The sequence below is a fragment of the Desmodus rotundus genome, chromosome X (genome assembly GCF_022682495.2).
Source record: "Desmodus rotundus isolate HL8 chromosome X, HLdesRot8A.1, whole genome shotgun sequence".
NCBI lineage: Eukaryota > Metazoa > Chordata > Mammalia > Chiroptera > Phyllostomidae > Desmodus > Desmodus rotundus.
Window position 1 is genome coordinate 19,321,247 of NC_071400.1, and position 14,805 is coordinate 19,336,051.

The following is a 14,805-nucleotide window of genomic DNA, read 5'->3' on the forward strand; positions in this document are numbered from 1 at the left end:
CTAACCATTACTATAAAAGTAACAGAAACTGTCCTGCACATTGTCCTGATAACTTTCACAGTGCATGTCAAATGCCATTGGGGGGGCTGTTTCTCAATTATTTAAAGGGCAGTGTGTGCCAGTATTCTCCTTCCAACTATTATGACCCTGCTCCTATTATCTAGCATTTAACAAACAGATTGATTTCTTGCCTAAAATTAGCTGGATAATTGTATTTGGATCGGTTTGGCAAATTAAAAATATATAATTAGCTTGATAATTCACCCCACTCCTCAACCTAACTGCTACTTAAATATCTCCTGTGGTGTTTTTGCACTTTCGGCAGAGCATGTAGAAATCTGTGCGGGGGATGAAGCAGTTCATTGCAGGAAAGTAGCACATGCACTATTATGAGCTTGTCACAGAGAATCCTGCATATGTGTGTGTTATCAACTACAATTGTCCTTGTAAAATTAAATAAAAGCATGCATTTATTATTGTAAGGTTCCAATTAAGGGACAGCTGGTGTTCTTATTACACTTGCATTAAATTGAACTTGTAATTTAGCTGTCCAGATGCACATTTTTAAATCAATATATAAAATTGCATTTGCTTTGTTTATTTCTTACTCAAAAGTATCTGGAGCTCTACCTTGCGGCTCCTCCTACCCTTCAAACCCCACTGAAGAAGGAAAACTATTCGCATGTAACATTTCCTTCTCAAAGGTTTTTAAAGGGAAATAAAGGACTGAAGAATTTATAGAACAGAGGACCAAGGAAAGTGGCTGCTGAGTTTTCCTTTCCTTTTGTTTTCTTTTATTTTACTTTCATTTTTTTCTCCTTCCTTCCTTCCTTCCTTCCTTCCTTCCTTCCTTCCTTCCTTCCTTCTTTTCCTTCGACTTTCCTTCACCCCCTTCCTTTATTTTCTATTTTGCCTTAAGTGTGAGCCAATATATTTATTGACTGAAATCATCTTTAAAATTAGCTATTTCACCTTACCTGTATCTGAAAAGACTATAAGCCTACAGCTTTTTATCACAGTGCATTTCTTATTGGCACTGCAGTTCCTAAAGCTTAAGAAACTTTCCTGCAACCCACAGGTATCCTGGGATGTGTGCAAGTTGATGGTTTTTGCTTTTGTAAAACCTGAACTTATGACCACCCCCTCCCATTCCCTTAAAAATGAAATTACAAAGAGCCTTTGCAGCGGAGGCTGGGCGGTGGAGTTTGGGGGAAAGGCGCCACACCCCCTGAGAATAAAGGCTGCCTTGCACTCAGTGAGAACCGTGCATTAATGAAAAAAAAACACACACAGAATATATTTGGCGACAAACAGTACTAGTGGAAGAAAGTGCCCATACTCGGAGCAAGATTAGAAGCACGACTTTTGGGGGGAATTTGGGCGGAGAACCTAGCACGAGGCAGAGGACAGTCACAGGGTGGGAGCAGGCGCCAGGGCAGCACGTGGCCGAATTCCCGCCAGTCCGCAGCTGAGAGCCAGGTGAGGGGGGCAGCAGCAGTGTGGGGTACCCCGCGCTACCTGGCCTGGTGTGGCGAGACCAGGTAGCTGAGGGCGGCTCTGAGCTCCTCTGCACCCCACTCCCCCGCAGGTGGGCTGTCGTTAGAGTTTTGCAGGAGGTGTCGTTTTGGCGCCCAAAGTCCCCTCACTAGCGCCATCCCCTTTGAACGTCCTATCTGCGGAGCTCGGGATACCCGGAGGGCGAGCGGGGCGCGGGCCCAGGTTGCTGGTGTTGGTTGGAGGGCTCTGCCAAGGGACAGCTGGTGGAGGGTATGCCTTTGACCCGGGTCAGGCAGGGTTTGGGCCCGGGTTGCCATGGCAGCCGCTTGCCAGGCGGGAGCCCCACGCGAGCCAGCCGCAGTGAGGGCGCTGGGGAGCTCCCACTAACTGCTCAGAGCGGACTGAACCAAGAGCATGCAAAAAGGGGGGGGAGGCCAGCCCATGGTCCCTCTACCCCCCAGCACACCAAACTGCCCCGGGAAGGGTCCTCGTGTTTTCGAGAAAAGAAAATATTATTTCTTCTGGGCCTGAAAGTAGGCTTGCCAGAGTACAGGAGGGTAGGAGGCAGAGGGGAACAGAGTGATTGTCACCTCCGTCTGGGCGTCCTCATGTGCTTGTCTCTTGGCTTGGCATTTTATACCCCGCAGCGGCTGACTTGGAACCCGTTTGCACGTCCCAGCCACGAAGTTATGTAGGTGGGGCGGGCTTTAATTTGCTTATATCTAATGATTTCAGAGCCTCTCTTTAAAATGGCGGCATTCAGTATACACCCCTGCTAAAGGCTCTCCAGGCACCTGGGCCACCTCGCGCAGAGCTGCTTTTGCTTCTGTAGCTAACAGATGGCATGTGCCACTGTCGCTGCCACTGCCTCTGCCGCTGCCGCTGAGAGCAGGACCATTTAGCCTGTGGGTTTGCTCTAGCAGCATAAGGTAAGGCTGGAGATAAGTTGGGGTTCGTTAGAGTGACTGCCTTCCTAGGACGCTGATGAAATAAAACGCCTTTTAAACTTTATTTTTCAAAATGGCAAGTAGAAGGAAAAGTAACCCTGCAACTTTGTTGCAGTTTTGGGGCTTTGATCTTCCTCCTGTTCTTCCTTTCTTTTTTCCTACTTTCTCTTCCTTCAATTTCTTCATCTATAATAAATAGAATATGTAGTAATTTAAACTTCTTGCATGGCATATCATCAGCTAATGTGTTTAACAACTAATTTTACCCATGGTCATGTTATATCACAAGCAGTGCCACAGCTTCCTTGCAGCTCTTGTCTTTTCCCGCTCTAGATCAACACGTTTGGGCAGCTTGCGTTTACTACTGGCATCTGAAGGGCATGAGGGTAGATTTTAGCAGATTATTAAAAAGGTAACTTTATTTGTTAGCATTCACAAACAGGCTTTCATGGTAAGAAAGCAACAGTAAATCAAGATGAGTAATAAAAGTAATTCACTTGTGTAGTTTTATCATTACTCTATTAGATCTATATGTTTTTATAACTACAATCTGTTGATTGGTATATAGAAAGACAATAGTGAGAGTGAGTTTATTGTCTTGCTGTTTAATTAAGGAAGTATGCTTTGAAGGAGTTCTTATTTTCTTAGATGTTCCTAAATTGCTAGTATTTGTAAATGGGCATGGATCCCCACAGCCTATCTCCACACATGTATTGTGTTCATGGGAAAGCATGAATTAAAACAAAACTATTCCAAGATTTAATTTTGAAATGATGTTGATTTTCTCTATCTCGAATCCTTGGTTTAACCAATAAGTCTTTCCCTGATTACTGATATAGTGGTTGGAAAGCAGACTATTGAAATAGGTGTATAAAGGACTAGACATGAATGCTTTATACAATTTATCCATGAAGTTTCTTTTTCCCTTCTGATGCAAAGTATGCTAAAAATAAGGTTTACCAGAGACCTCAGATTTTTCTGATTATATTAACATTTTCTCTTTTGCCTATGCAAATGTTTAAATACTTTTAAAAGTCGTTTTAAATTTTTTCCAATATGCAATACTTCGGGGGGATGCTTTCATATTTATAGAAACTTCCCCAAACGTAGCCTAAAAGGACTTTTGCCCATAGCCCAGCTAATATTGTAATGCCCCTGTCCACTTATTAACTTCTCTCCAGACAATGGAAGCTACTTGGCTGGCAGACTGTCCTGCCATTAAATTTAGCAAGCTTTTGGAAAGTAGGGAAAGGTAATTGTTTAGGTCATAATTGTCTAGCAACTATTAAAGAACTGTGCAGTTTTCCTGCCCAGGTGCTATAGTGTGCCTAGAAAGAAAGAAGTGAACTGTTTACAATGGAATTTACTATTAAATAAATTTTGCATCAGTTTTTCAGAAGATTGTTGAGAGAAGTGTATGGGGCAATTCATTGCTTCACATCTGAAAGAAGAGTTCCTGCAGGTAGAGCAATAGATACTTGCAGTTTTGCAAGGGGGTAGGGAGAGAGGTGACCAAAAACAATTTCTCTCAATTTTAGTGATTACATATTTAGAACCGAGTTCAGCAAGCTTTGCTTCCTGATGTGCTTGCTGCCTTGTTTACTGAAATACTTCAGATTAAATGCATCCTTTGAAAAAAAATGAAAATACTAAACTTCAGGGCCTGACTAGACAAGCTAAACTAGTGTCGGAGAACTTAGAAAGAAATTTGGCCAGTTAATGTTCTTCAGTTTCATATAATGATGAGATTGGAGACTTTGTATGAAAACATAAATGAAAGACTTTGTAAAAATATTTTCAAGAGAGAATTAATATAGTTCTGGGCTAGAGCTGGTGATTACATGTTATGCTCTACTTCTAAGAGCTACTTCATTTCTCTAATTTCTTATGCTGCTTTTAGCACTCATAATGATTCCCAGGACTATTATAAAGTACCTTTATTTTCCTGCACTGTCCACTCCAAGCATTTCACAACAGTTGCTTTTTAAGGGGGATAAAACCTCTGATTATGAGCTGGTATCCAAAGTATCTTTGGTATTCCCTTGCACCCACCCCTTACCTAAGCAATGCTTTGCACAAAGTAAGTACTTAATAAATGTTGACTTAAAAATGAATAGTTTATAAATTCACAGAGGAGCAGATTTTGTGCACAGCTTTTAATTTAAATAGAAGACATTGTTGGGTACTTGCAAGAACCTAAAAATTTAAAGTAGATTAGAATGTACAATCCCTTAATTGCCTGAATTCTATTTGCCTCAAATGAGTTCTCTTGCTTTTCATTTTACTTCTAGGCACTTGTGTAATTCATCCTTTTGACCAGTAGGTTCATCATTATTGGCCCAGCTCTACAATATGAAAAAGTAATCACAGCAGCTTGGGTAAAAAAAAAAAAAAGGTTTGTCTTTTGAGGCTGTACAGTACTGCACGTGCTGGAACAATGACACTCTCTTGGCTGCTGTGCAGATGCTGACAATATAGTTTTAAGTACAATTTTGTTCTAGGTCCACTTGTTTTTATATATGAGAGGGAGTGGAGGAAGAAAAAGGTTACAAGATTTTCATTCCTAAAATGTTATACTTAATGTCTGCTTATGATACATTTATAATAAATTCAGGAAGGTGGATAGATTTTTCTATTTTGAAATAAATAATATTGTCTGAAAGGATTACAAACAGGGATTGGGGCACAGCAGACAAGAATAAGTTACAGTACATGTTTGACAAGTAATTTTATCCTGTAATTAAAGTTAGACAATGGTCACTGACATGTTAAAACTATCAAGTGTCTGAAAGAGCATGCAGGCTACACTTACCTTCACTTCAAGGTTCTTCCATGCTGTTGGGTTTTCTCATAACAATGTCTCATAGGTTGAACAGATGGATTTTCCCTCATTATAAATGCAAGTGATTTCAAGAAAATAGAAATTAGAAGTTTTGTTTCTTTGTGGGATTTTTGTGCATCTCCCTAAGTGTGATGTGGTTCTCACTTCCAAAATAGAAAGAAACATGAGTCTCATATAAAATGAGGTAGACATTTGTCTTCTATGAGAACAAAATTTTTTGGAGCACGTAGTTTAATTGCCAACCAACCATACAATAAACAAAAAGAAAACTATTAGACCTATATTATTGTGGGCTTTTAGATCTTAAGGAAACCATGGGGCTCCATGGCATCCTGGCATCCTACTCTTCCTGAACAGTTATATATGGCCTTAAGATAGCCAAATGACAATGTTGGAAAGGCAGCTTTGACAATTAGGATAAATAATGCATCAATTACATTATCAGGTGTTAATAATATCCATGTGACCTAAAAGAAATCAGAAAAGATATTTTTTCCAGATCATTTTGTTCAAACACAATATAAATCCATCATTTATTATTATTTTTATAGGGAGCTGTTTTTATTTTATTTTTTAAGATTTCATTTATTTATTATTAGAGGGAAAGAAGGGGAGGGTCAAGTCAAGGAACATGTATGAAGGACCCATGGACAAAGGCAACAGTGGATGGAGGGGTAAGAGTGAATGTGGGAAGTGAGGGCTGGATAGGGAGAGGGAGAGCAATGGGGAGAAAACGGGGACAACTAATTGAACAACAATAAAAAATAAAATACAATAAATAAAATCTATGGACAAAATCCATCGTTTAGTTCTACTTCACAGTAAATTGAATGACACTTTTTAAAATATTGATGGGGAAAATAATATAGCATGAAAAGTATTTTTATTTGAGAAATAAAAGTACTACTACTTTATCTGGGCACATACACATAACACAAGCACATACATGCATGTGTGTCCAAATTAGTTGTCATTTTAGAACAATTTATACACCTATGCATTGATTTCTCCCTGGAGTTTTATGTAAAAATACCTATTTTTACAGTATTCCTCCCATTTTAAGAAAGAAAGAAAAAGGGTTCACAATAAACTATAATAAATATTTGTATTAAGCAATGTCTCCCAGGCTCAGTAAAAGAGCTGGGGCTCTGAATATTCAACTCCAGGCAGTGAACTTTCAGAAAAAGGATACATTGTTCAGAACTCAAGAAGCAGCAGAAATGAGAGGAAACTTGATTTTTGTGTGTGTGTGTGTGTGTGTGTGATGTAGATATAGATATTGATAGATATAGATATACAAAATGTACCTGATTATATATGCACATTATATATTTTTGTACACACATATATATTATGTATATACATGAACATGTATATTTGCATACAGATGTATATGACATGCAATATATATTCTCCTATGTTTATGGATTTTTATTTATAATACTTATATATTTATTTTATTTATAGACAGATGTTTATATTTTATGTATCTATGTATAGGATGCTTTTCAAGAAATTCAAGCATAGTAATCCCAAAACTCATTACTTTTTATCAGAAGAAAGTGTTTTAAAAAAGCTTGATTAGAGTTTTAGGAATCAATTATGCATGCTTGTTAAAATATGTCCACTCTCAAGCCCTACATCCATCAGCATTAAGTTATCTCATAAGGACGAGAGATTTGTTTCCAATTTTAGTCAGTAGTTTGGTGAGTTTTTTTAAAAAAAATCCTCACAGTAGGTGAACTACAACAGCCCAGAAAGAAAGGGCTTCCAATTGAGAAAAGCAGTCTGAGCAGAAATTCAGGGGGTAGGCACTGGAGAATTCCAACAAGGCTTAGAACATAGGAACATCCTAGAGACTGACAATTAGCCAGATCTTGTTTTCCATTTTGGATCACTCAGATAGGCTTAAAATTGTCCCCATCAAATTCATTGAATCCTGCACTTCTTGGCAACACCCAGGACTGGTGTGGAAATTTGAGAAAGGTTTCTTCAGGTTCATTCAGGTTTCCCTGAATGTATCAGTAATTCTTTATTAGTCAGGTTACTGGGTCTCCTTAGCTCATAGCCCTAGTGCCTAGCACCTAGTAGGCTTTCAGTAAAAGTTTGTTAAATGAATTGAAGGATAGTTCAATGTTTCTAGCTTTGTCTTGTATGTTATGAACATCCTTCCCCTGACTTCAGGTAGCAGTATCTCTATTTCTTTTTGACAAAAAAAAAAGTCAACAACAACAACAACAACAACAAAACAGACTGAACACTAGACTGAATGTCCTGCTGGAGGCCACAGTAGCAACTAACTCTTTAACAACTTCAAGGAAAAGCAAGCAATGTCAGACTTTGGGATGAGGCCTCTAGGATTGGCCCCAGCTATTTTTCTGTCATCTGCAGTTGCATTTAGTATATCTGTTCTACATACAAGGGAAATCAGTCTTCAACAAGAAGTTATATAGAAAGAGTTATTTAAATTGTTTTACCAGATAAAAAAGGAATGAAAATAAGAAATACTGTGACTTAGATGTCTTGTGTCATGTATAGTTTAGAAAGTGATGAAGTCACGGACAGAATCCAGAAAGGACACTGGGAGCTGTCTCATTTTCAGTCAAACACTGATTGCCCATTTAGAGGTTGAATTTGCATAGGTTTTTATTTACCAAGATACAGGTATGAATAGTACCTCCTTTTACTGTATCTAGAAAGCAAAGTCCACACAGTAGAAGAGACAAGAGCTGCCATTTCAGATCCACCACAATTATCTTTTGTGCCCAGAGAACCGTTGGTCTTTAGGTAGAGCTTTTGCAGTCTCCCCTTATGTGACAGTATGAAGAAAACAAACAAGGATTTTTTTAGGGGGAGGGTGGCTTGTTAGCAAAATGAAAGAGTGAAAGAACCAGAGAGCTTGCATTTCACCTTTTGTTTTGTAGTCTTCAACCTTTACATGGGAAAACAAAACAAAGCAAACAAAAGCACCATGTATAATATTAGCTTGGGCATGTATCTCATAGTATAATTCCTCAGTTATTTAATGCTTTACAAACTGAGTTAATGAGATTGTCACATAATATTAAGGTGGCTGATTTATTATGGCTGGATTCATGAACTACATAGTGGTTTTTCTGAGTTCTATTAAAAATATTATAGAGACACATTCAACAAGACCCACAGCACAGTGATGGAGATCACATTTCACCTCAGTGCCTAAGTGGAATTTGCATTTGTCCTGTGAAAAATAAGCATTCAATAAATGGTCCAATTGTGGGTGCTATTTGTTAAAGGGTACATTGATGTTTTTCAAAATTTTTGATGTCTGAGATCGATGAGGATCCCAAAGAAGGGGTCTGTATTTTGTTTCAAACATGATTTTGGAAAAAATTTAAACTCTCAACTTCTTTATGTCAACATTTTCCCTAAGTAACTGGATAGCATGAAGAAAAACCTTATAGCTCACCCAGAAGTATGAAGTGAAAAATAGCACACATTATAGGGTCACATTTTATGTTTAAGGGCTTCAAAATACAAAAAATTATGAGGGTGGGTGGAGGTATTGCATAATCTGATCTGCGTAACCCTTCCCCTTCATGAATGCTTACAGCAGTGGCCTCAGCTGTCTATAGAGGCGATGTCAATAAACATTCTGCTGCCTTTCTGAAGTTAGGATCTGACCTGGACTCAGATCGACAGGCACCCTCAACGGAGGGCCTTTTTTGTTTATTTGTTTGTTTGTTTTGGAGAAAGACCTATGGTTTTGGCTGAACTTTTGGCTGGCCAACTAGCTGCCTTGCTACCATGTATAATCCTCTTTCTTAGAAAGATAAACTTGGTTTGGCTGGGGGTCTCATTTAGACATACTGAGAGATTCAGTGTAGCAATAATATGAGGGCACAGTGCTTTTGCTTTCTGACTGAAACTCCCCCTCCAAAGACCTTTTGTGACTAAGATGACAGGCTGAAAAAATGTGGCATAGGGTTTGACATTTTACAGTGCTGGAAAAAAACAGAATACCTCTATGTGTTGTGGAGACCATGATGATGATGATAATGATGATAAAAAGGACCTAAAATGTGCAAACACTTTGAGGTTTCATAAGTTGTGTTGTGGGAATGCTGAGAGAGAAAGAGAGAGAGAGAGAGAGAGAGAGAGAGAGAGAAACCAACTCTAAGATTAGATATTTCTTCTCATGAATACTGTAGTCTGCAGTTCTGTCTGACTAATCAGATGCATGAAAACTGGTTTTGAATATGGATTCTAAATTAGCAGGTAACGGCTAGCTTACCTAATGTCTGATTCTAAACACTTTTATTTTTATTAATGGAGGCTATTCTTCCTTTATTTCTTAAAATGCAGAAGTTGAAGGAACTTGTGTAACCTGTACAAAATAAAATTTTTTGGTAAAAGTTACATTTTTCACTTTCAAGCCTACATTATATAATAACCCTACTATTGCCTTCCATCTATCCCCAAACAAATTTTTGTAATATTTTTAGCTATGAAAACAATTCAGAAAGAGGCACTCATAAATGGTGAGAAGCAATGACAGGAAATGCTGGTTGCATAGGCCTCCTTCATAATTTAGGGAGGCTATAGCTGGCTGATTTGCTTTTAACTTCCTGTTTGGGAGCTGTTTGGGTCAAAAGTAGCAGTATTTTCCATATAGAGATTTTTTTCTTTATTCTGTAGGGTTACAATAAATCTGTCACTGTACTGCGTGTTTTGTATATTTTATGGACTGTGTCATGTGGTTAAGTTTAATTTGGAAGCCAGTGCTTTTACAATCAAGATTCTACTGCCCCTCCCAACACACACACACGTGCAGTTTTAGGATCTGGGATTGTATCAGCTTTCCAAAGTTTATAGCTCTATTTACACAATAGTGATTGCTGAGGAGGGCATTTCCTGCCAGCTAATGACTGGTTGGAAGGGCCAACAGTCCAAATGGAAGGAGGGCCATTCATTAAGTGCCACCAGAGGAGACCAGGGCACTTTTATCATGAAGTGGTGAGGAGAAAGTGAAACCGCATTCTGCCTTTTAAACAGCCCAGAGTAGCATGGGTAGACTGACACATGGATGTGGTGCCTACTGGCATAGAAAGCTGAGCTTCTTTTGACAGGGACCAACCAACCTTTCCATTAGTTGCCAAATTCAGACTTGGGTGAAGAGGGCATTTCGTTTAAGATGATGACCCAGTAGAGAGGGGACAAATAAAGATAAGGGCCTTGACTTGCGAAATATTAACCGCTTGAAAACATACAACTCACAGCTACCTTAAAAACCTTTAAAGTCACATGAATGAATTTATTCATTAGTTGTATAACTGATCATTGCTAAAATGGACAAGAATTGAGGAATGGAAAGAATTATTTCTGTTCAAGGTCAGTCTATTAACAGGACACAGATATTCCTTTTCAATTCCCTACGATAATGAAGGAAAATTATGTACATGAAGAATGCCTTGCTTTTTCTGAAAGTGTATTTAAGGGCTGTAATATTAACCATTTAACTTGAGACATGCCCAGGAAACAGTTTTATCCCCCATATAATTCTTGCCTGCTATAAAGCAGCTGAGGTGTAAAGATTTTGGCATTGATTTAGAGCAAAAACAGAATAAGACCAAGATTAGGTTCACATCCAGGAATTCCTGACTTCCTGGCCTGTCCTTCACTCCCTTAGTTTCCTGAACTTTTGATTTGCCAAAATGTTAAATGTTTATAAAAGATAGACATCTGTTCTAAGATCTTTACTAAATACTTCCACACAAGGAGGTTGTGTGACACCCCCACTCAAGAACTTGGCTAGGTACTTTACCTTCAAATTTTAATTTCTTTCATATCTTCCAAATTTGGTGAAGGATGGCAAGAGTGACCTGGGCCTCTAAAATACAGAAAATCATTAGAGTCCAGACACCTGGATTTCTTCATGGGATTGAGTGATCTGTCACATGCAGAGCAAACCAAATATTAAGTTTCATTTTGGGGTCTGGAAAATGTCATTATATGCTTTAAATATTCAGTAATCCCAGGATTGCTGGTCATTACCAGTTCACAAAATAAAGGAGTTTTCTGAAGTTTAAAATACTCTACAAATGAACTCTATACTCACTATTATTGTTATTATTAGTTGATGCTTTGAACAGATTTAAAAGCAATACGGTGACCAGATGAACTAAAAAGAAATATTTTAAAACATGACTTTATTTGTGAATATTCTTGAATTTGAATGTTAAGATACATTAAAATTTTGCCAGCTCAAATTAAAAACAATATTCTGAATAAAAATGTTTTAGAGTAAGAACAAACAAGGTTTTTCTAAGTTGATGTCCTATTGACCTGAATATTAAACTCATTGATAATTAATAACACAGATGAATTTAAATAATGATCACAAAACCTTAGAAGTTCTTGTTCTAAGAGGTTACATACCACTTCCATCTTCTTGACATTATTATTATTTTGTTAAGCAAACCCTTTCTTTATAGGTTGTCCAAAAATATATATCAAGCTGATTTAGGTTCATTTACCACAGTCTATACTAGTGGCATCAAAATTAATTAAGATTTACACTTCTATATGTGTAGCCAACAACATTACTTTGCAGTATTAGAAAAACCTGTTTTTTTCTTTCTTTTTTTTATTGTTGTTCAAGCACAGTTGTCTACATTCCCCCCATCCTCCCCCACCCCACCCACCCCTACCTCCCACCCTCAATCCTACCCACCTTTGGCTTTGTCCATAGGTCCTTTATACTTGTTCCTTGACAACCCTTCCCCTTCTTTCCCCAGTTATCCCCTTCCCCTCTGGTTACTGTCAGTTTGTTCTTTATTTTCATGTCTCTGGTTGTATTTTGCTTGCTTATTTGTTTTGTTGATTAGGTTCCATTTATAGATGAGATCACATGGTATTTGTCTTCCACTGCATGACTTATTTCACTTAGCATAATGCTCTCCAGCTCCGTCCTTGCTGTTGTGAAGGATAGGAGCTCCTCCTTTCTTTCTGCTGCATAATATTCCATTGTGTAAATGTACCATGGTTTTTTGATCCACTCATTTACTGATGGGCACTTAGGCTGTTTCCAGCACTTGGCTATTTGTAAATGATGCTGCTGTGAACATTGGGGTGCGTAGTTACTTTTGAATTGGTGTTTCAGTATTCTTAGGGTATAATCCCAGCAGTGGAATTGCGGGGTCAAAAGGCAGTTCCATCTTTAGCTTTTGGAGGAAATTCCATACTGTTGTTTACAGTGGCTGCACCAGTCTGCATTCCCACCAACAGCGTACTGGGGTTCCCTTTTCTCCACATCCTTGCCAGCACTTGTTGTTTGTTGATTTGTTTATGATGGCCATTCTGACCAGTGTGAAGTGGTATCTTCCTGTGGCTGTAATTTGCATCGGTCTGATGGCTAGTGATGCTGAGCATCCTTTCATATGTCTCTGGGCCCTCTGTATGTCCTCCTTGGAAAAGTGTCTGTTCAGGTCCTTTGCCCATTTTTTAATTAGGTTGTTTGTCTTTCTGACATGGAGTCATGTTCAGTTCTTTGTATATTTTGGAGATCAAACCTTTGTCTGAGGTATCATTGCCAAATATATTTTCCCGTATGGTTGGTTCCCTTTTGATGATGTTTTCTTTAGCTGTGAAGAAGCTTTTTATTTTGATGAAGTCCCATTTGTTTATTCTTTCCTTTATGTCCCTTGCTCTAGGGGACATATTGGTGAAAATATTGCTGCATGGAGTATTTGAGATTTTCCTGCCTATGTTCTCCTTAAGGACTTTTATGGTGTCATGACTAATATTTAAGTTAGAAAAGCCTATTTGTCTATCACTGAATTTTTCAAGTGCTGAGCAACAACTCATTAGTTCATAATGAAATCCATTTAGTAGGTTGTGTCTAGCATTTATTTTAAACAAAATTCAGTAAAATAGTAAGAAAATACAACATATCATGTAGTAAGCTTAGGCATTTTGATGACGGTTATTTTAGATCCATGCACATATGTACTTAAGGATGTAAAATGTATTTCTTACTATTTGTTGCTGTCAAAGGTTTAAAAGACAATGTTTTAGATGTTATTTCAAACTAAGTCAAAAATGTTTTTTTCTTCCTTTTTTGAAGGCAAAGTGGGCAAGGGGTGCTGGGGATTTGGGTGCTGGCATACAGTTTTGTTGGTTAAGTACCTTAATAGTTATTTGTGTTTATCAACTGAGAAATAAGACATATTTCTGTGTTAAGTATGTTATAAGATTTAATGTCTACAGTATTTTGCAGTCCTGAGGGGATGCACATTATGTAAGCATTATGTATTTACCTACTTATATTCCCAGATAACAAAACAGAAGATAATGCTAGCAAGGATCAGAAGCCAAAAGAGGATGTCCTAGAAAAAACAATCAAAAATCTTGGGGTGGCTAGGAGTGAGGTGCTTCTAATAGCAAAAGAATTGTCAAAAAAAATTGAATGTAGAAAAAATCACACCTTATTTTAGCATGAGTTAAATGTAAGTTAAAAGAGTTCAAAAATTAGTTTTGGCTTTTACAAATTGAAAAAGGTCAGTGACATGAGAGAATGTTTGCAAGAAGAAAGCTGATTTTTAAATAAATATAAATATACAAATTTACTACATATTGGAAAAAACCCGTAAACAACTTTTTTGGTGCGTTGTACCAAGGTACACATTAAAATGAATTTAAAAATTATGGATGGGAGGCATAAAGTGAGAGTCTGTTAAATATACCTGAGATATTGATGGGAATGATCATATACAAATAATGATAACAATGATGATAATTATACAAATAATGATAATAATAGCTACATGGCCTTTCTAATTACTTTTTTGTACTGATGAGAGTTAAGCCCAGTAGTAGGAAAAAACATTCACTTCCATGAAGTACTGCATATAATCCATTAGGAGATTAGAAGTATCCTTAGAAGTCTGTATAATTTGTGCATATTCATTTGATTTAAATAATTGTTAGATGGGAGGAAAACATTGCCTTCTGGGGTACTGTTATATCTCTAGTGGGATCATTAGGATTTCATCCTCTTCCTCCACCCCCAGTTTCCTCCCTGTTCCATTAAATCTCTTTTATCATTGGACATGTTGACTTTATTCCCAAAGGTCTCTTTCTGTGGACATGCTCCAGAGCCTTAAAGCACTGGTGCTTTCTCAACTTGGAAAATTTGAAATGCAATTAGGCTTTTCATTATAGACATTTAAATGTTAAAGTTAAGTTATTGCTCTGAAAATAAAATATAATCTCAGCTTTAATGAGTTGGTAACTAAGCTCTGTCATTGTAAATGAGTTATTTCCCTCTTCATATATACCATATTTAAAACTTATTAAGAATAGAAAAAAAATTACACATTTAGTTGTGTGATTAACAATCAATTCATGAAATGAGAAGTAAAACAAATTAAGCACCATAATAAAGTGTGGCCTGTCACCAAAAATGTATTACTATATATATGATGATAAAAACAAAAAAAAATGGTAATAGGTGAACCTGTGTGCATTTCCAGATCCTGG

At 37.5% G+C, this 14,805-nt stretch overlaps 1 protein-coding gene across 6 annotated transcripts in view; it reads left to right on the forward strand.

Moving 5' to 3' along the window:
* Positions 1 to 2,166: 2,166 nt before the first annotated feature.
* MBNL3 (muscleblind like splicing regulator 3) overlaps positions 2,167 to 14,805 on the forward strand; it is a 118,180-nt gene continuing 105,541 nt past the window's right edge. For 3 of the 6 annotated variants that reach the window (XM_045200570.3, XM_045200572.3, XM_045200571.3), the window contains exon 1: positions 2,169 to 2,426. The gene's annotated coding sequence lies outside the window, so the exon portion shown is untranslated. Of the gene's footprint in view, positions 2,427 to 14,805 lie in introns of all 6 variants that reach the window. The other 3 variants (XM_024566639.4, XM_045200569.3, XM_045200577.3) reach the window with 2 other exon arrangements.